General features: G+C 34.7%; 1 long non-coding RNA gene across 1 annotated transcript; it reads right to left on the bottom strand.

Annotated features, from left to right (window-relative positions):
• Positions 1-7308: 7308 nt before the first annotated feature.
• LOC127559722 (uncharacterized) lies at positions 7309-14059 on the bottom strand. Its single transcript, XR_007953194.1, has 3 exons — positions 13920-14059; positions 12207-12338; positions 7309-7600 (listed from the first exon to the last, which is right to left on the bottom strand). It is a non-coding gene; the product is annotated as an uncharacterized LOC127559722 (long non-coding RNA).
• Positions 14060-20848: the final 6789 nt, after the last annotated feature.

Below are 20848 nucleotides of genomic sequence, written 5' to 3'. Positions count from 1 at the left end.
AAAGAAATCAAAATTATCTATAATCCTATAAAAATACACCAAATCATTCTTGCAAATTAAAGCAGCTCTGAGATACCACCTTACACCCATCAGATCTGTTGAAATAACAGAAAAGAAAAATGACAAATTTCAGATGAGATGAGGAAAAGGACTGACAATAGTGCACTGTTGTAGGGTTGTGAACTGGGTCGATCATTCTGAGAACAGTTTTAACCCAGCAATACCACCACTAATTCTGTATCCCAAAGAGATCAAAGAAAACAGGGAAAGGACTCATGTACAAATATAGTTACAGTAATTATTTTTTGTGATTGGATATTAAGGAGATGTTTATCTTTTGAGGAATGGCTGATTGTGAAATATGATTATGATGGGATATTATTGTTCTGTTAAAAAAAAAAAAAAGATCAGAAGGATGGTTTCAACAAAACCTTGGAAGACATATAAACTGATGCAAAGTGAACAGAACAACAAGTACACACCATAATAACAATCTTGTAATAATCAACTATGGAAGACTTAACTGATCAATACAATGATCCAAGATAATTCCAAAGGACATGTAATGAAAAAAGCTATCTACTCCAAAGAAAAATGATGCAATCTGTACAAAATGAAATACAATTTTTTTTTTAATTTCCTTGATTTATAAATTTTTTCAGCATGGCTACTGTGGAAATGTTTTCCATGATTTAACCTGTCAAATTGATATCATATTGCTTGCATTTTCAGTGAAGGATGAGAAGAGCTTGTGAGAGAGAAAATTTGGGACAAAAAAAAATTAATGAATGATATAAGCAATGTTTAAAATAAATGGCACAGTTGCAAGAAGAATCTCTGACTGCCAAGAATCACTTAGATTTTGAATCCTCTGAATTGTATATGTAGATCAGTTTCTTCATATGTAAAATGAGACTAATAATAGCACCTTTCCCCCAGGTTTGTGGTGAGGACTAAAAGAAATAATATTTATAAAGTGCTTGGCACTTAGTAGGCCCTTTTTAATATTTATTTCCTTCCTTCCTCTCTAGGGGATAAAACCAGGTACAATGGGAGAAAACTGAAAAAAGACAGAAAACAGGTTTGAAATCAGGATGGGAAAGTGAGACATACTACTTACTGTGTTTCCCCGATAATAAGACACTGTCTTATTATTTTTTTTTTGACAGAAAAACACCAGAGGACTTATTTTCAGGGGAGGGCTTATTTTAATGAACATTGACAGCAATTTTAATAAACAGGTAAATGTGAACAAAAAAAAGTACCTTTATTCAATATTGATCATGTCTTCTTCTTCAACAACATCATCATGAGTGTCCATACTCTGAATTCCATCCTGGATGTCTTGCACCTCTATTTCCTTCAGAAGAAGTGGACCCAATCTGTCATGTCCAGCAATATAGCTCTCTTTAAATGAACATGTCTTGTCCAGGTGACCTGCTCGTAGTGCCTTGGCGACACAGCTGTCAGTCATTTTATCCCATGACTTCTTCACCCAAGTCACGATTTCTTGCAGACGGGGCTTCACAAAGTTTCCACGCTGATTTCTTTCCATTCTATTTTCAATGTAGTCATTGACTTCCATGCTCAAATGGTCCTTGAATGGCTTGTTTATTGCAATATCAAGGGTGTGGAGATAGGCAATCATTCCTGCAGAAATCATTACTTGATCTATTCTTCTCTCTGCAAGGAAGTTCTTCATTTCTTTAGCGTGGTGAGTGCTGGCTGAATCCCAGATTATCAGACCTCTTTGGTTACCTCGCATAACAAGTGGCAGCATTAAATCAACCCACTTTCTTATAACGGCTTGTGTACACCAGGCTTTTTCGGTTTCAAGAACGTAAATGCCTGATACACATTCAATCTTATCTTTCTTGCCCTTACTGATGATTAGAGGTGTGGTTTTCTTTCCATCCAAACGAATTGCCAAAACACAGGTGACCCGTGCAGACAGAATAATAAAATTATGACCATCAGTCCTTTTCACTCCATCATGCCCCTCAATAATGTTTTAACCCCATCATGCTCTCTGAGTGCTCCTTCTATCCTCCATAATGCCCCCTGAGTTCTTCTTTTATCCTCCATCATGCCCCCTCACTCCCACTTACATACCAGGTTTTTCTGTTGTCCTGCCTCAGCTCTCCTCCGCAGCACTGCTCTCAATGGCGCCAGCAAGCAAATCACTGGGGAAGAACAGGATGACGCACTCACTGCTGCAGCTCTGATTGGATGCAGCTTGGAGCGCTGCGTGCATTTCACCTGGGGGGAAGGTTGGGGTGAACGGTGCCTACAGAGGGTACCATAATGTAGTGTGTAGCGCAGGGGATCACCTTCACTACAGTAGCAATCTCAATAGGGCTTATTTTCAGGGGAGGGCTTATTTTAGAGGAATCTTACACAGTAAGAGGAGGGCTTATTTTTGGGATAGGTCTTATTATCAGGGAAACACGGTAACAATTTTAACTCTTTAAAAGTGAAATGAACTGCCTTTGGAATTGGTGGTTCCTTGTTATTAGAGAATTTTGGGTAACCATTTGTTGAATATGCTATAGTACAGATGAACTTTATTTATGATGGTTGCTGAAGTCTCTTCTACCTTTAAATCCAGAGATTCTGTGATTCCTAAGACCTTTAAATCTCTAGCTATGATCCTATAAATTAGCAAGGGGTCACAGGGATGTTGAGTGGTGAGCCAGATTAGCAAGGAGCTAACAGATGGATTAATAAATTTTGTTACTGTGTGCTCACAGGAATCAGAAATAAAACCTGATTGGGATACTGAGTAACTAATTGGTGAGATGTGTCCAAATGAGACGGAATTGATGAGTAGTGAGTTGATTTAGTGTAAATCTCATAGAGATCTTAAGGAAGATGTGAACATGATGAGATGGTGAGTAATATGCCGAAATGATGTTTCTCTGAAGCATAAGGTCTTCCTAGTCAGTCCCCTGCTGAGATCCTGCAGTCACTAGAACTCCCTAAAAGGCTCATAGAGCAGTATAAAGACCATCTCTTTGTTTCAGTTCTGTTGTTCCCTGTTCCTTTAGGTGGCAAATAAGATATTTTTGGATCTGACACTCTCTGTGTGGGGATGTCATTTTTTAGGAAAAAGTAAATTATTTGGAGTTTTGCTATTGTTGTTTTACCCTCTTAAAATTTACTATTTTTGACATTTCCATCCTCTACTCACTGAGAAAGAAAGCAAAAACATATCAATTATTTGCATCACATCTTGCAAGAAATATTTTCATATTAGCCAAATAGTAAAAAAATAAAATAAATCAAAGAAATTATTCAGCTTGCGCTCAGACTTCATCAGTTCTTTCTCTGGAGGTGGATAGCACTTTTTCACCATGAGTCTTTGAAATTGTTTTGAATCATTTTCTTGATCAGAGTAGCCAACTCTTTCCCAGTTGATCACCATATTGGTTTTTTTTAATAAATTTGATTCAATTTCCTATGTATTAGAGATATGAGGCTTTTATCAGAGATACTTGTTTTTTAAAATCCCAGTTTTCTTCTTTATAATTTTGGTTGTATTGGTTTTGTTTGTACAAAAGCTTTTTAAATTTTATATAATAAATTTCTATTTTACATTTTGTAATGCTCTTGATATCTTCTTTAGTCCTAAATTCTTACCTTATCCACAAGTCTGACAGATAAAATATTCTATGTTTTCTTAATTTGCTTATGGTATCATCCTTTAGGTGTAAATCATGTACCCATTTTGAACTTTTTTTAGTATATAGTCCATATTAGTTTCATATATTAGTTTATATCTAGCTTCTGCCATAGTGTTTTCCAGTTTTCACAAATGCTTTTGTCAAATAATGAATTTTTAGTTCCAAAAGCTTGGATCATTAGGTTACCATATACTCAATTACTATGGTTATTTACTATAATGTAATTAGTCCCTAGTGTATTCTACTGATCCCCACTCTATTATTGTTTTAATAATTATCACTTTATAATACAGTTTGAGATCTGGTATGCCTAGACTACCTTCTTTCACATTTGTTTTTCATTAATTTCCTTGATATTCTTGACCTTTTGTTCTTACTGATGAATTTTACTATTTTGTTTTAGTTTGATAAAATAATTTTTGGTACTTTGATGGGTATGGCACTGGATAAATAAGTTAATTTAGATAGAATTGTCATTTTTATTATATTGGCTCAACTTTCCATGAGCAATTAACACTTTTCCAGTTGTTTATATCTGACTTTGTGTGAAAAGTGTTTTATAGTTACGTTTATATAGTTCCTGGGCTTGTCTTGGCAGGTAGAATCCTAAATATTTCATATTTTCACAATTATTTTTAAATGGAATTTCTCTTTCTATCTTTTGCTGCTGAGCTTTGTTGGTATTATGAAGAAATGCTAATTTGATTTATATGGATTTATTCTGCATCCTTTTGTAAAATTGTTAATTATTTTAACTAGTTTATAGTTAATTAGCATACTGTCTACAAAGAATGATAGTTGTGTTTCCTCACTATTCTAATTCCTTTAATTTTTTCTTCTCTTTTTGATATATCTAACATTTCTAGTACAATATTAATAGAGCTGATAAGCATCCTTGATTCATTCCTGATTGTGTTGGAATGGTTTCTACCTTATCCCCATTATAGGAAAGACTTGCTGAATGTTTTAAATTATTACTTACCATTTTAAGATGAGATCCATTTATGTCTATGTTCTCCAGTATTTTTATTAAGAATGGGTGCTCTATTTTGTCAAAGGCTTTTTTCTGCATCTAATGAAATAATCATATGATTTCTCTTAGTTTTTTTTATTGATATGGTCAATTATGCTGATAGTTTTCCTTAACATTGAACCAGTCCTGCATTAGATCCCTAAATCCCATCCAGTCAAAGTGTATGCTCCTTGTGATATATTGTTGTAATGTCTGTTATTTTATTTAAATTTTTTGCATCAATAATCATAAAGGATATTGGTGTATAATTTTCTTTCTCCTTTGGCTCTTCCTGATTTAGGCATCAATACTATATTTGTCATAAAGAGAATTTGGTAGTACTCTTTCACCTATTTTCCCAAATAGTTTATATAGTAACAGAAATAATTGCTCTTTAAATGTCTGATAGAATTCTCTTGTAAATCCATTTGATCCTGGAGTTCATTGATGGCTTGTTAAATTCATTTTTCTGATTTGATTGTTTAAGTATTTTATTTCTTTTGTCAATCTGAGCAATTTAAATTTTTATATTCATCCATTTCATTTATAGTATCAAACTTATCGGCATATCATTGGACAAAATAACTACTCATAATTATCTTAATTTTCTCTTGGTTGGTGGTGAATTCACCCCTTTAATTTTTTATATGAGTAGTTTGGTTTTCTTCTTTCCTTTCCTTGATAAACTTAATCAATGGTTTATTTTATTGCCCTTTTTTCATAAAAGCAGCTTCTAGCTTAATTTATTAGATCAATGATTTTCTTTCAATTAATCTCTCCTTTGCTTGTCAGGATTTCCAATTTAGTTTTTTAATTTTTAATTATTCTTTTCTATTTTTTCAGGTATATGCCCAATTCATTGATCTTTGACTCTATTTTATTGATGTAAACAATTAGAGATATAAATTTGCCCCTAAATACTGCTTTGCATCCCACAAATTTTGATATGTTGTCTGTCATTCTTTTAATGAAATTATAGATTGGTTCCATGATTTATTCTTTGTGTTTACTTTATTTTTGTTTTTTCTCAATAGGATTTTTTTTCAAATACATGTAAAAATAATTTTCAGCATTCATTTTTGTAAGATTTTTGAGTTCAAAATGTTTTCCTCCTCTCTTCCCTTATCTTCCTTCCTCTCAAAGACAGCAAGCAATCTAATATAGATTATATATGTACAATACTTTGAAACATATTTCCATATTTCAATATGGAATAGTGAATATTTTCATATTTCAATAAGACCAAAAGGAAAAATCCATGAGAAAGAAAAAAGTGGACAAAAATAAAAAAGGTGAAAACATTATTCCTCAAGCTACATTCAGTCTCCATAGTTCTCTCTCTGGATATAAATGGTATTTTCCATCCCAAGTCTATTACAATTGTCTTAGATCACTGCATTGGTGGGAACAGCTAAGTCTACCCATAATTTAACCCATTTGCTTTTTAGAAGTAGGTTATTTAATTTCCAATTAATTTTAATTTCTCTTTCCATTGTTCATTTTTGCATTTAATTTTTATTGCACTGTGATCTGAAAAGGATATTTACTATTTCTGCTTTTCTGCATTTGGTTGTGAAGTTTTTAATGTCTTAATATATGGATAATTTTTGTGTAGGTGCCATATTCTGCTGACAATCTTTCTGGTGGCTAACCCTGAAGGATGGCTCTTACTGTGAATCTGCCCAGGGGTGGAGGCCCTGTTGCTGAGTTACTATGGAAACAGGGCCCTTTTGCTAGCAGGCCTCAGGAGCAGGGTCTCATAAGGTCCCTGGAGTTGGGGGAGGGAGTTAGGGCTGCTGATTTACAGAAGGTTTGCACTGGAGGCTGCCCCCACACTACCTTGCTGTAGGCCCCCTGCTTTGAGGTTGGCTACTTGAACCTCATTCCCCTACCACCCCAGTGAAACCAACTTTTCCTGATGGGCTGATAGACTGCTTTCCTACTTTTAGACCAATTTTGAGGAAATTTTCTAATTTTTAGAGGAGAATTTGGGAGGGCTTCTGGATGGACCTTCCTTACTCTGCCATCTCAGCACTTGGAAGTCCCACTATGAGATTTCATTATTTTTAGTAAAATATAGTTTCCCTGATTGTCTCTTTTAAATCTAATTTTTGATTTGCTTTCTTTTAGCTCATACTTGCTATCCCTGCCTATATTCTGCCACCTTGATTCTACCCCCCCCCCCCAGAGATTGTTTTTTGCTACTTGGAAATAATTCCAGTGTTGAAGCAAGGAGATGATTATGTTGATTTCCATCACCATGGACAGGTTTATATTCATCACCCCCATACTGACATTTCTAACAAATTCCCCATCATGTTTTTCTCCATCATTTCTAAGACCTGAGCACCCCAAATCAAAAACTTTTCAATTATTATTCTGTTTTATGAAATGACCTCTGTCTCCTCATACAATCCTGATTATCTTCTTTATATGTCCTTCATGTTGTAACTACATAGTGATTCAATTTGTCCCTTGCTTATCTCTGCTAGTTCTTTTTTTCCAGTTGTGTTCTCTTGTTATTTGGGTTTAAACTGGAGCTCCCCATTTTGTCATCTCATCATTTACTCTCTATCATCCTAAAGTTCCCAAAAGAAGTTTTTAAACAGCATGTTTCTGAGAAATGACTACAAAACATGTTGGTTTATTGGACTCTGTTGCATTACACAAGAGAGAAGTTTTACAAAACATTCCAAGGACAACATAGGATTTCAACATGACCCATGAATGAGGTGTTGCTTTTTATAAAGGGAAAGCCCCATCTATGACTGGAAAAGAGCAAATTGTCCTCTTGATGACACAGCAATGCCCCTAATCATTCTTCAGTCCAGTTCTTTGTATCTCTACCAAGTTCTAATGCTCAAAAGGCAGCATCAAACATTTTGTCAGGGCAAGGCATGGCTTCCTAGGAGGCAACATGGATCTGGTATCAAAATCAAATCTTAGTTCTGTGATTTAATACCTATTTAACTTTAGGCATATTTCAGTTCTCTAATCCCTATTATCTCCTCTGTACAACAAAATGTTTGGACAAAATCATCTTTACAAAATCCCTTCCAGTTCCCAGTGCCATAATTTTATGAATAGTCTTGATTCAAATATCCTCAAATGAATTATAAGAAGAAATGCTGAAGAATATAAGAATGGTTTTCATAATAAAACTTCTTCATCATTTTCAGAGAGATGACTTTGACTCATCACCTTAGCTTCCTTATCTTTAGATTCAATTCTAGAAATAAATGAAGACAATGTAAATTCTAAAGACTGATGTCTGAGCACTGAATAATAGTGTGATTCATATGATTGTGTACTTTTCCAAAACAGGGGATATGGCAAGGTTTAAAAAGACTCATTTGATATTAAAAACTTCTAATATTTCAACATGCCCTACATATCCAGAAAACAAAGTCATTGAACTTTCCTGTGATCAAACACTGGACTTTTCCCAGGCCAGGACATCAAGTTATGTTTGCTCTGATGTATGTGAAAGTTTATATTCTGTTAGTGTCATGCTATTACATTGGGAAGAATTTGATAATATTTTAACTATGAGAATTTTGTTACTCATCACCTCTATGAGCCCATACAACGCAGCTTACTATTCCTATCCCTTTAAGCCCCTATCCAAAAGCTTGTAGGGTAGATTATCTTTCTTGAATTTTCAAATAAGGCACAGCAGAAGGGTCATGGGCCAGAAATCCAACTGAGTGACCTGGTAGCATGGGAATGTATACAACTTACTGCGAATAGATTGTTCAGGAATCATCATTAAAAAATCAGAATAAATACAGAGCAGATATCATTATTGGGAGAGCCAATGCTAGCTTGGAGACTGAAAAGAATGATACTGAAGTTCTTCAACTGCAAAACATTTCCTACCATCAATATTTTTATAAACAATCATTCACATACAAAGAGAAATTCCATTCAGAATAACTGTTGATACCATAAAATATTTGGGAATCTATCTACCAAAGGAAAGTCAGGAATTATATGAGCAAAATTATAAAAAAGTCTCCACACAAATAAAGTCAGACTTAAATAATTGGAAAAATATTAAGTGCTCTTGGATTGGCCGAGCGAACATAATAAAGATGACAATACTCCCTAAACTAATCTATTTATTTAGTGCTATACCAATCAGACTTCCAATAAAATATTTTATTGATCTAGAAAAAATAACAACAAAATTCATATGGAACAATAAAAAGTCGAGAATCTCAAGGGAACTAATGAAAAAAAAATCAAATGAAGGTGGCCTAGCTGTACCTGATCTAAAATTATATATAAAGCAGCAGTCACCAAAACCATTTGGTATTGGCTAAGAAATAGATTAGTGGATCAGTGGAAAAGGCTAGGCTCACAAGACAGAATAGTCAATTATAGCAATCTAGTGTTTGACAAACCCAAAGCCCCTAACTTCTGGAAAAGAATTCATTATTTGATAAAAACTGCTGGGATAATTGGAAATTAGTATGGCAGAAATTAGGCATGGACCCACACTTAACACCATATACCAAGATAAGATCAAAATGGGTCTATGACCTAGGCATAAAGAACGAGATTATAAATAAATTAGAGGAACATAGAATAGTTTATCTCTCAGACTTGTGGAGGAGAAAGAAATTTGTGACCAAAGATGAACTAGAGACCATTACTGATCACAGAATAGAAAATTTCGATTACATCAAATTAAAAAGCCTTTGTACAAATAAAACTAATGCAAACAAGATTAGAAGGGAAGCAACAAACTGGGAAAACATTTTCACAGTTAAAGGTTCTGATAAAGGCCTCATTTCCAAAATATATAGAGAACTGACTCAAATTTATAAGAAATCAAGCCATTCTCCAATTGATAAATGGTCAAAGGATATGAACAGACAATTTTCAGAGGATGAGATTGAAACTATTACCACTCATATGAAAGAGTGTTCCAAATCATTATTGATCAGAGAAATGCAAATTAAGACAACTCTGAGATACCACTACACACCTGTCAGATTGGCTAAGATGACAGGAAAAAATAATGATGAATGTTGGAGGGGATGCGGGAAAACTGGGACACTAATGCATTGTTGGTGGAGTTGTGAACGAATCCAACCATTCTGGAGAGCAATCTGGAATTATACCCAAAAAACTATCAAAATGTGCATATCCTTTGATCCAGCAGTGTTTCTATTGGGCTTATATCCCAAAGAGATACTAAAGAAGGGAAAGGGACCTGTATGTGCCAAAATGTTTGTGGCAGCCCTGTTTGTAGTGGCTAGAAACTGGAAAATGAATGGATGCCCATCAATTGGAGAATGGCTGGGTAAATTGTGGTATATGAATGTTATGGAATATTATTGTTCTGTAAGAAATGACCAGCAGGATGAATACAGAGAGGCTTGGAGAGACCTACATGAACTGATGCTAAGTGAAATGAGCAGAACCAGGAGATCATTATACACTTCGACAACGATATTGTATGAGGACATATTTTGATGGAAGTGGATTTCTTTGACAAAGAGACCTGAGTTTCAATTGATAAATGACGGACAAAAGCAGCTACACCCAAAGAAAGAACACTGGGAAACGAATGTGAACTATCTGCATTTTTGTTTTTCTTCCCGGATTATTTATACCTTCTGAATCCAATTCTCCCTACGCAACAAGAGAACTGTTCGGTTCTGCAAACATATATTGTATCTAGGATATACTGCAACATATCCAACATATAAAGGACTGCTTGCCATCTAGGGGAGGGGGTGGAGGGAGGGAGGGGAAAAAAATCGGAACAGAAATGAGTGTCAATATAATGTAATTATTAAATAAAAAATTAAAAAAAATAAATAAATAAATAAATAAAAAGGAAAAAAAAAAAAAAAAAAAAAACAATCATTCACAAGCCACAAAAATTCCTGTTACTCTCCTTAATCCCTCCAAAAGACCACAAAATTGGGGCAGATGTTGGCTGCATATTTGCAATTGTGAACTTCAAAAAGGATTCATATTTCAAGGTTTTCTTGTTTCCATATTATGTAATGAGTTCTCATAGTTTTTTGCACCTCCTTTTCTTATGCCTTATACTTATGCCATAAGCAATGATAAGTAATGAAGATAAAGTAGGAAATCAGGCTGGAAGATAGCAATATAAGAGCTAAGCCTGACAAATGACCAGAATTCAATTTAATTTAAGTTAAAATAGAACCAGGGCTAAAAAAAAAAAAAAAAAAAAAAAGCCAAAGGATCCCACTGAAGCAAAGACAAAGCTCAAGATCAGAAGCCAAAAAAACACCCAGGACAATAAACAGGCGGCACAAACAATAAAGAAGACTTAAAACTACGTTTGCTCTAACCTTCTGATGGAAGTGCAAGACTCATAATACAGACTAAGATGTACATTTGCAGGCATGGTTGATGAAAAAATTTGCTTGCTTTGACAATGTATATTTTTATAAGGGTTTTCTTTTTCTTTTCTAGTGTATTTAATGAGGGTGGGATGGGAATAGGAGGAAGAAAAAAACAAATAAACATTAAATGGGAAAAAAATTAAAGTTTTGAAAAATATTAAGTGAAATACCTTTTACCTCCAACAGTAATGGTTATATACTTCCAGACTGGTGCAGGAGCTAGTCTGGGTTGTAGCCAGTATAAGATTTAGCAGGTAAGAACAAGTAAGCTATCACAAGGAGATGGTTCAGAAAAAAAGGTAAACCTAATCTCTTCAGTAATTCCTAAACTTAGCTGAAGAGTTGTTTATGTACCAAAAATATTTTTTCCTTATTTTGCCCAGAGTTAATTTGGAATAATTTCCAAAATAACTTGGAAGTATTCCAAAAGGTATTATGAACTTTCCTAATTCTTTAAACAGGATACATTAAATGTGATATAAAATTTTTATTAATAATTCACTCTAATCAATGTAAGGCCAATCAAGTCAATAAGAATTTATGAAGCCAAGAATACCTACTACTTTCTTGACACAGTGACAAGTGTTAGGAATACAAAGAAAAACAAAAGCAAAAGAAAATTAAAAGTTGCAATAGTCCAGTTATGAGATGGTCATGACCTTCAACATAGAGGTGACAGTGTCAGAGGAAAGAAAGGGGGCAAATATGAAAACTGTTATGAAAATAAAATCAAAATGACTTGACAAGTGATTAGGAGTAGGGTAACAAGAGAAAATAAGGACTCAAAGTTTCTATCTAGGTTACCAAAAGATGGTAGATGGCACTTTGGACACTAAAGGAAAAGTTAAGAAAAAAGAAGGGTTCAGGGAGAAAGAGTATGAGTTCAGTATTGACATATTGAATTTAAGATAACTAAAAGACAACCAGTTCTATATATACAGTAGGCAGTTGGAGATGGCAGAAATGGCAGACCAGAATTCAAAAGAGAGATTAGACTTGGACAAATAAATCTGAAAATTATCTGCATAGAGATAACAATCCATGGAAACTGAAGAAATCAATAAGTGAAATAGTATATCTGGCTTAGGGGGCTCAGGACACAGTCTTCTTATCACCTACCACTTCAGCTTGGTTAGGGAAGTCATATTTTGCTCTGGGACTTTGAATTTATAGGATTCTGATAGTACTTCCCATGTGAGAATCTCAAAAACCTATCCTTGTCCACTGCAGTCTTGTCCTTCTTCCCCACTTCTGTAGAGAGAAACAAAGGACAAGGAAACATAATAATTGCATTTATTATAATGAGACTTGCCTTTAGATCAGGCCTAGATAATATGGAGACACCCCTGGGAGCTTTTTTGGGCAAGCCCAATTTGCCTAACAATACAGGTGTCCCTTCTTCTATAAAACCAGAACAGGTCAGAAAGACTGTTTCTTTAAATCTACTTAGATAATCAGTCTCTTTCTGGATTGTATGCTCTATCTTCCTCAAGATTTTTCCTTCATATCTAACTCAGTTTCAATTGATCAAGGATGGACAGAAGCAGCTATACCCAAAGAAAGAACACTGGGAAATGAATGTAAACTGCTTGCATTTTTGTTTTTCTTCCCGGGTTATTTATACCTTCTGAATCCAATTCTCCCTGTGCAACAAGAAAACTGTTCGGTTCTGCAAACATATATTGTATCTAGGATATACTGCAACATATTTAACATATATAGGACTGCTTGCCATCTAGGGAAGGGGGTGGAGGGAGGGAGAGGAAAAATCAGAACAGAAGCGAGTGCAAGGGATAATGTTGTAAAAAAAAAAAAATTTATCCTAGCATGGGTTCTGTCAATAAAAAGTTATTATAAAATAAAAAAAAAAAAGATTTTTCCTTCATGAACTTTCCTGCTGTTTCCAGAGGGCAAAGTTCACGATTAACAGCATAGAGGAGGCTATGAACTGATCAGGTAAGAAGAGAAAGATTTCTCTTTGACATTGGCTACACAAAATGGACCTGAGGGTATTTGTTTCTTCTCTACTCCATGTCTTCCCAGTTCCAGATGTCAGAGGTAACCCCCACAGATTCCAGGAGTTTGGGTGACCATGGAGCCAAAAATTGTAAGCAGGTTGTTGAAACCAGCTTACCTCTCTTTACCTAATCCTCTCTCTAGAGACTAAAGCTATATAGACCAAGGGGAATTATACTTCCCATGTGTTGGGGATTCAGTTTGTACATTTATAATTATAGCTTTGAAATAAATATTTCTTTTTTTAATAAAGCTTTTTTTTATTTTCAAAACATATGCACAGATAATTTGATATTGACCTTTGTCATAGCCTTGTCTTTCAGATTGTCCCTTCCTTCTCCCCACCTCTTCTCCCCTATTGGCAGGCAATTCAATATGTTAAACATGTTAAAATATATGTTAAATCCAATATGTATAAACATATTTATATAATTTTCTTGCTGCACAAAAGAAATCAGATCAAAAAAGAAAGTAAATGAGTAAGAAAATAAAATGCAAACAAACAACAACAAAGAGTGAGAAGGTCATGTTGCAATCCACATTCAGTTCCCATAGTCCTCTCTCTGGGTGTAGATGGCTGTCTTCATCACAAGATCATTGGAACTGGCATCAATCATCTCATTGTTGGAAAGAGTCACATTCATCAGAATTGATAATCATATAATCTTGTTGTTGCCATGTACAATAATCTCCTGGTCCTGCTCATTTCACTCAGCATCAGTTCGTGTAAGTCTCTCCAGGCCTCTCTGATATCATCCTCCTGATCGTTTTTTACACAACAATAATATTCCATAACATTCATATCCCATAACTTACTCAGTCATTCTCCAACTGATGGGAATCCACTCAGTTTCCAGTTTCTTGCCACTATGAAAAGAGCTACCATAGACATTAAAATTAATATTTCTATATAAAAGTTCATCTATTATTGGCAAATGTAACTGGGGTACAAGACACACCTCCTACATTTAGAGGAATACAATTAGCAAAGATGGAGTTATTTGCAAAGAACTTATATATCCCAAAACTCCCCTGGGCACCAGAAAACAGTAGGGGGTGGGAAGGAAGAAAATAAAATATAATATACTTGACCTTCGAGGAATAGGGGCCAAGATGGCAAAGATTACATGATGAAGAGGGAAAAAATTTGCTTAGAATTGTATCTTTCTCTTCTTGTCTCCTCCCAGTTCAAAATCTCAATGGCCAGCATTCTCTTAGACCTGAAATCAAGCTCAACACATTCAGATCTCAATATGATCTTTATGGACTTGGCCTTTTCTCAGAAAATTGGTTTGTTTGCCTTCCCACAGGGTATATTTTCACAAAATGGAGCCAAACCAATAAGATTAAGGGGTAAGCTTGGAGTTGCTGCTGTGATAATGGCTGAGCATTTAATTTTCACTCCTCCCATGTCAACTTTCATGAGATCCATGTTTACAGCAGGTTTGTTCTAAATGCCACTATTATGAAAGGAAAATCCTTTCTCAACAAACTCCAATGGAGAATCATTTGCATTTGAAATGCTTATAAACTGGATCGCTGAGAAGACAATAATACACAGGCGTTGGTGAAGCCATGAGATTTCAGGGAACAATGGCAATGCCAGACCATAAAATACCAGTTCCAAAGTACCAAGAGCTACAGATAAGGGAAGGAAAGGGCAACACTGGCTCTCCCTACTCCCCCACCTCTCCCCTTAAAACCTCTTAGTATCTGTTCCTGTCTGTGATTCCAGGTATTCCTTTTGCTTGTTTCCCAGTAATATTGGGTGAAAACTAGGCTGAAGACCCTCTGCACATGCACAAAAGTATTGGGATCTAGTGCTCTCATCAACCCCAACCTTAGATAAACAGGTGCCCCCCCATCAGTCAATAAGCGTATATAAAGCACCTACTATGTGCCAGGAACTTTGCTAAGTGCTAGAAATACAAGGAAAAAAGGCAAAATATACTTCCCTACCTCCCAAGGAACTTAAAATTCAATGGGAGAGACAATAAACATCATATATACAAATGCATATTTGTTGTTTATATACATTTATATGTGTGTGTATTGTGTGCTTATGTATATTTTATATATAGTGAAGCTTTTTGTGGAGGACAGAGGAGAGATAATATGGTCAGACTCCAGCGTTAGATAAATCACTTTAGGGACTGAATGGAGAATGGATTAGAATGGGGAGAGACAAGGTAGGCAGACCCATAAGTAAACTTTTAAAATAGTACAGGTGTGAGGTGATGAGGGCCTACAGGTGTGAGGTGATGAGGGCCTACACCTGCGTGGTGGCAGTTTTGGTGGAGAGAAGAGGTATATTTGAGAGATATTGCAAAAGTGAAATCAACAGTCCTTGACAACACTCCATTTCTCTAATTCGGGTTATTATCTCAGGCTAACTCTCATGCTTGTAATGTTCTTTCTCCTCTACTTGGACAATTGACCTCCCTAAGTTTCAACTAAGATGTTTCCTTCTCCCAAAAGCCCTCTGTTAATTATTTCCTTTTTCTACTGGACATGGCTTGCTTTGTATATATTTGTTTGCTTCTTGCTTCCCCCATTAAACTATAAGTTCCTTGATGACAGGAACTTGCCTATATTTATATACCAAACACTTAGCATAATACCTGGATAGTAGGCAATTAATAAATGTTGATTGATTGAATAAAGGACTTCTCTATAAATAAAGTGCTTTATCTTTAATATAAATATTTTCTGGCACTTATTTTTCTTGATTGAAAGGATGCCTATGGGTCTTTTTGCTTCTTTCTTGATTCCTGGCTATCTTTTGGATAGATCAGAGAAATATATTTCAGATAGAAGTGTTACTGTAAGGAGGTTATAGCCTCTTTAAAATGCCTACAATGCTCAAATTTTCTTTTCATTTTTCATTTTTCCTTTCTTTTCTTTTGACTTACTTTGTTTCCAGTCACTTCAGTAATGGCTGATTCTTCTTGACCCCATTTGGGATTTTGTTAGCAAAGATACTTGAGTATGTCCAGCTCATTTTGAAGATAAGGAAATTAAGCTGAGCTAAACGGAGTTAAGTGATTTGCCCAAGTATTTAAGATTGAATTTGAATTCAGGTCCTCCTGACTCCAGGGTCAGCTCTCTCTACCCACTGTGAAACCTTGCTGCCCTATTAGCTAACTAACCACTTTTTAAAACTCAAATGTTACCTCTTACTGATCCCCCAGATCAGAAACAACCTTCTTCCTCAAAACTCACATATTATTTGAGAATGTAACTCTTTACTTAAACATATTTACTTAAACATAATATGTGTTATCTGCGGGAGAGGGTCTTAACTACCTACTGCAAGGTTCATGAAGGCAATAGTCTTATCATCTCTAAATCTTGTATTTCTGCCAGCACTTAGTAAGAAGTTGTACCCACAAAAGGAGCTTGATAAATGGACATTGTATTGGCTATATTGGGGGTTTGTTTGGTCTAGTGATGGGAAGCACTAAATTTGAGAGCAAACCCTGATGCTACCTTATAAAGCCAACAAGACAGAGGTTGACAACCTGGATTTGAAGTTGGAGGCCCTAAATTTTGCTTTTTCCACATTCTACCTAGCACAAGGAAAAGTCACAACCTTCCTGTTCCGCATCTATAAAATAGAAAGTTGAACCAGATTTACAATTTTAAAGGTATGGTTCTAATGTAATAGGAAGGGGCACACATACACACAGAGTGCTCCTGATAGCATCTCCCTATGTAGAAAGGCCACAGAGTCAAACCGGAGGTGTCTTTAGAAAGATACCTCTATTACACACCATCATAGCTCCCCTGAAAGCAAATTCTTCCAGCACTTCACATAAAGAGACACTGTCAGAGGCATTCTGAATATGTGCTAGTCCTAAGCACAGTAAGAACCTAGAGCAAAGTAGAAAAATTTCAGTAACTGTTGAAGAGTAGCTCTCCCCTAGCCCATAAATGACTAGCATCCTCTGGAGGGTACCCCTCTATCTACTTTCCTACACACACGTTTCCTAGTCCCATATGCTGCAACTGTCCCCTAAATATTCCTCTATCAAAAACTATTCCTTCTCTCATCAAAATTGACTATGCTAGGAAAAGGAAAGTAAACCAATTAAAGCAATTCATATATAAGATAGAATTAACCCTCTCAGGGGATATTCTATTTGCATTTTATAAGAGAAACTTATTAACCTAATTGCATTTCTATTTGGTGGAAAGTACTTGGAAAGTATTTTGAGCAGGCAATGAGGCTTTCCAAGTGCCAACCCAGCACCACTCTAACTCCTTGTTATTTGGAAAGAAAATTTTATTTCCCCTTCTAAAGTACCTTCAACTTCTGTTTTAAGCAGATGACTTGAACTGTGGTCAAAAGATTTGTTTCTCATCATGATGGAGTTAGAGAAGATTGACTCACTTCTCTTATCTCTTTAATTGCCAGATATAATTCTAAAACCAATTCTTTAAAAGATAAGGTGAATCTTATTTATACCAAAAACTGACATTTGAGTACAAAAGTCACTTATTTTTACAAATGAGATACAGCAGATTTTCCTAAACAGACATATTTTCAGCTCATTTTTTCAAAAAAAAATCAACTGTATCCAGGATAGATTTCAAAATTAACAGATACTTCCTCTCTTGTTTCAGTTCAAATAACTATATGAAAGTTTGTAATGAGCCTACTTCTGATCATAATGATTCAGGGGTTTATATTATATAATAAAGAAGAGTTTTCTAGTTGACTACTGAAGACAGAACTGAAGATTCAGGGATACTGAAGTGAAATTTAATGCACATACAAAAAGGGATACTTATCCTTTTTTTTCTTTCTCTTCCTTTTGATTTTGAAGCTGAAGATTACTTCGAACAGCCCCTTGAAATCTGGAGGAAAGAAAGTCCCAGAAAACAGAGCAAAGAAAGTGTGAAAGGTCCTTTCAATATCTGAATTAAGTCTTGAAAGATGCCAGGAAAACCAAGAAACAAAGGTAAGGAAAAAGAACATTCCAGGTTCTAAGAACAGCAGTAGTATACTGAAATCAGATGGAATGAACTTTTTCTGATGCTTAAATTTTTGTGTGAACTTCAGAAATTTAGCGCTTGTAGAGTTGTGAACTGATCCAGTCACTGCAGAATGATTTGGAGCTATGCCCAAAAGGATATAATGATCTAACAATACCACTACTATGTATGTATCCCAAAGAAATTTTTAAAAGGGAAGCTGGTGGGGAATCTATCTGTGCAAAAATATTTATAACAGCTCTTTTGAGTCTTCTTGCACAAAATGACTAATATGGAAACCTTTTATATGGTTGCACATGAATAACCTATATCAGATTGTTTACCACCTCAGATAAGAGAAATGGGAGTCAGGGATAGAATTTGGAACTCAAAACTTTTAAAAAATGTTTTTTTTTTTTTATCTAATTGGGGAAAAAAGAAAAATCAACAAGTGCTACAAATCAGGATTTGGTTTATTATTGTGTAGTTTTTTAGACTTTAAAAAGTGATGGAGAAAACAGCAAGTTAAATTTAAAAGTGTGTCCTGCATACATTTTTTTTCCCTTAGGGAGCCAATTGTTAAACATTTACCAGCACTTAGGTGCACTTAGGATAGCAATAAATAGAGCTGGAGTGTGGTGTTCAAGGAAGAGCATATAGACAAGCAAGTACCAGTATTATAAAGTATGTGAAAGGTAATAAGATATAAGAAGACCAGAAAGAAGAAAAAGGTCGGGTCTAAAGAGGGAAGACTATTCCTGGAAGTCATGTTCCTCTTACCACACTCCAAATTGAAACTCATATTCATTTTGGGGGGTTCTCATATCATACTACTGATTTATACTAAGCATATAGTACATTAAAACCATCTTTTTTTAGAACATATCATGTAACAATGTCTCCATCATCTTCTGTTTGTGAAGTTGATTTTTTTTTAACCAAGTACATTTATTTTACATTTATTCCACTGAATTGAATCTCATTAAATTCAGCTCAGTGCTCTAGCCCAGAGGTGTCAAATATGTGATAAGGTGGCAGCAGCACTCTGGAGTGTGGTTGAACCAGATTAAAATGTAATTGAGAAATATTAACAAAATAAAAATACAATAAAGCACAGATAGTATCACATTTTAAAACTAAGTCAATAAGTGGCTGTAAGGATCCTTTTGTGTGAATTTGTTGCTGTTCAATCACGTACAACTTTTCATGACCCCATCTGAGGTTTTCTTGGCAGAGACACTGGAGTTGTTTGTTATTTCCTTCTCCAGCTCATTTTACAGACAGGGAACTATGGCAAACAGGGTTATATAACTTTGCTTAGGGTCACACAGCTACTAAATAGATTTGAAATCAAGAAAATGATTACTCATCACTTAAGATGTATCACTCTATCCACTGTGTCAGATAGCTGTTCATATATGAATCAACAACCTTTAGTTCTGTTTAGTTAGAAACCAATATAGCCTGTCACCATTCTTTTAGATCCTGACCTTGTCACCCACTGTGTTTCTCTCCCTCCCAGATTTATGTCATCTGAAAATTTGATTAATATACAGTCCTTTATCCAAAACATTTATAAAAATGCCACAGACCAGGACCAAGTACAGTTTCCTAGGTTAGTCCATGGGAAACCCCTTGCCATGTTGATACTGACAGCCTGTGAGCTTCACCATCCAATTACTTGTGAAACCATCTGCTTGTATTATTGTTTAATCCATATTTCTCCAACTTTTATTCCAAAGCAATATGAGATACTTTAACAAAATGTTTTGTTAATATCTAGGTTAATTATATCTAATACTTATCACTATGTGGATTCATTTTGTCTTCACAATGCTTAATTTTTACAAGTTTTGTGAAGGGAGTGGGGAGAGATGAAGACAGAGACAAAGAGAGAGTCATTGTAAACTTTTTTTAAAATTCATAGAAGAGAACAAATTATATAAATAACATAATTTTATCAAGTAAAAAACAATAAAATCACATACCAAAACTTGGAATGCTGCAATATTATTCAGTAATGAAAAATATTTCAATCAACAAACATATGAATCAATAAAAGAAAGAACAATTCAATTAATTGAAAATACAACTAAAAATACCAGAAAAGCAACAAAACAACCCTCAATCAATGTAAAGATAAAGTTGTGAAACTCAACAGAGATAAACAAAAATTGGGGTTGGGGAACACAGATTTTAAAAATAAGACTAAAAAATAAAATATCTTTTTGAAGGAACTAATAAATTGTTGGATAATCTGATTCCTAAAAGAGGAAAATGAAATTACCAAAATAAAAAAATGAAAGCCTTCAGAAATTCACCACAAATGAAGAAGAAATATAGGAAATTACTAAAACTTTTTGCCTGATTATATGCAAACATAACTGATAGTAAAATGGATGAATATTTACAAAACAATATAATACCAAGATTAATAGAAGAAATGAAAATTTAAAGAACCTACTCTCAGAAAAATAAATTGAACAAGTTATAAATGAAAACCGAAGGAAAAAAATCCCCAGACCCAAATGGATTTACAAGTCAGTTCTATTAAACATTTAAAGAATAATTACCTATATTACACAAATTGTTTCCAAAAACAGGGAGATATGACATCCTTCCAATCTGAGAAATGGATGCTATTTTATCCCCCATTTTATAACTGAAGAAACCGAAGCAAAAAGAAATTTAAGTATTATTTTGTTCTTCGTTCTCAAAGAAGACCGTGACATCAGGAAAATGATGCAATGACATGTAAATGAATTGGA

This window comes from Antechinus flavipes, chromosome 4, assembly GCF_016432865.1.
Source record: "Antechinus flavipes isolate AdamAnt ecotype Samford, QLD, Australia chromosome 4, AdamAnt_v2, whole genome shotgun sequence".
Taxonomy (NCBI): domain Eukaryota; kingdom Metazoa; phylum Chordata; class Mammalia; order Dasyuromorphia; family Dasyuridae; genus Antechinus; species Antechinus flavipes.
The sequence above is the reverse complement of the archived record's forward strand: the minus strand, read 5'-3'. Positions and strand labels throughout refer to the sequence as shown.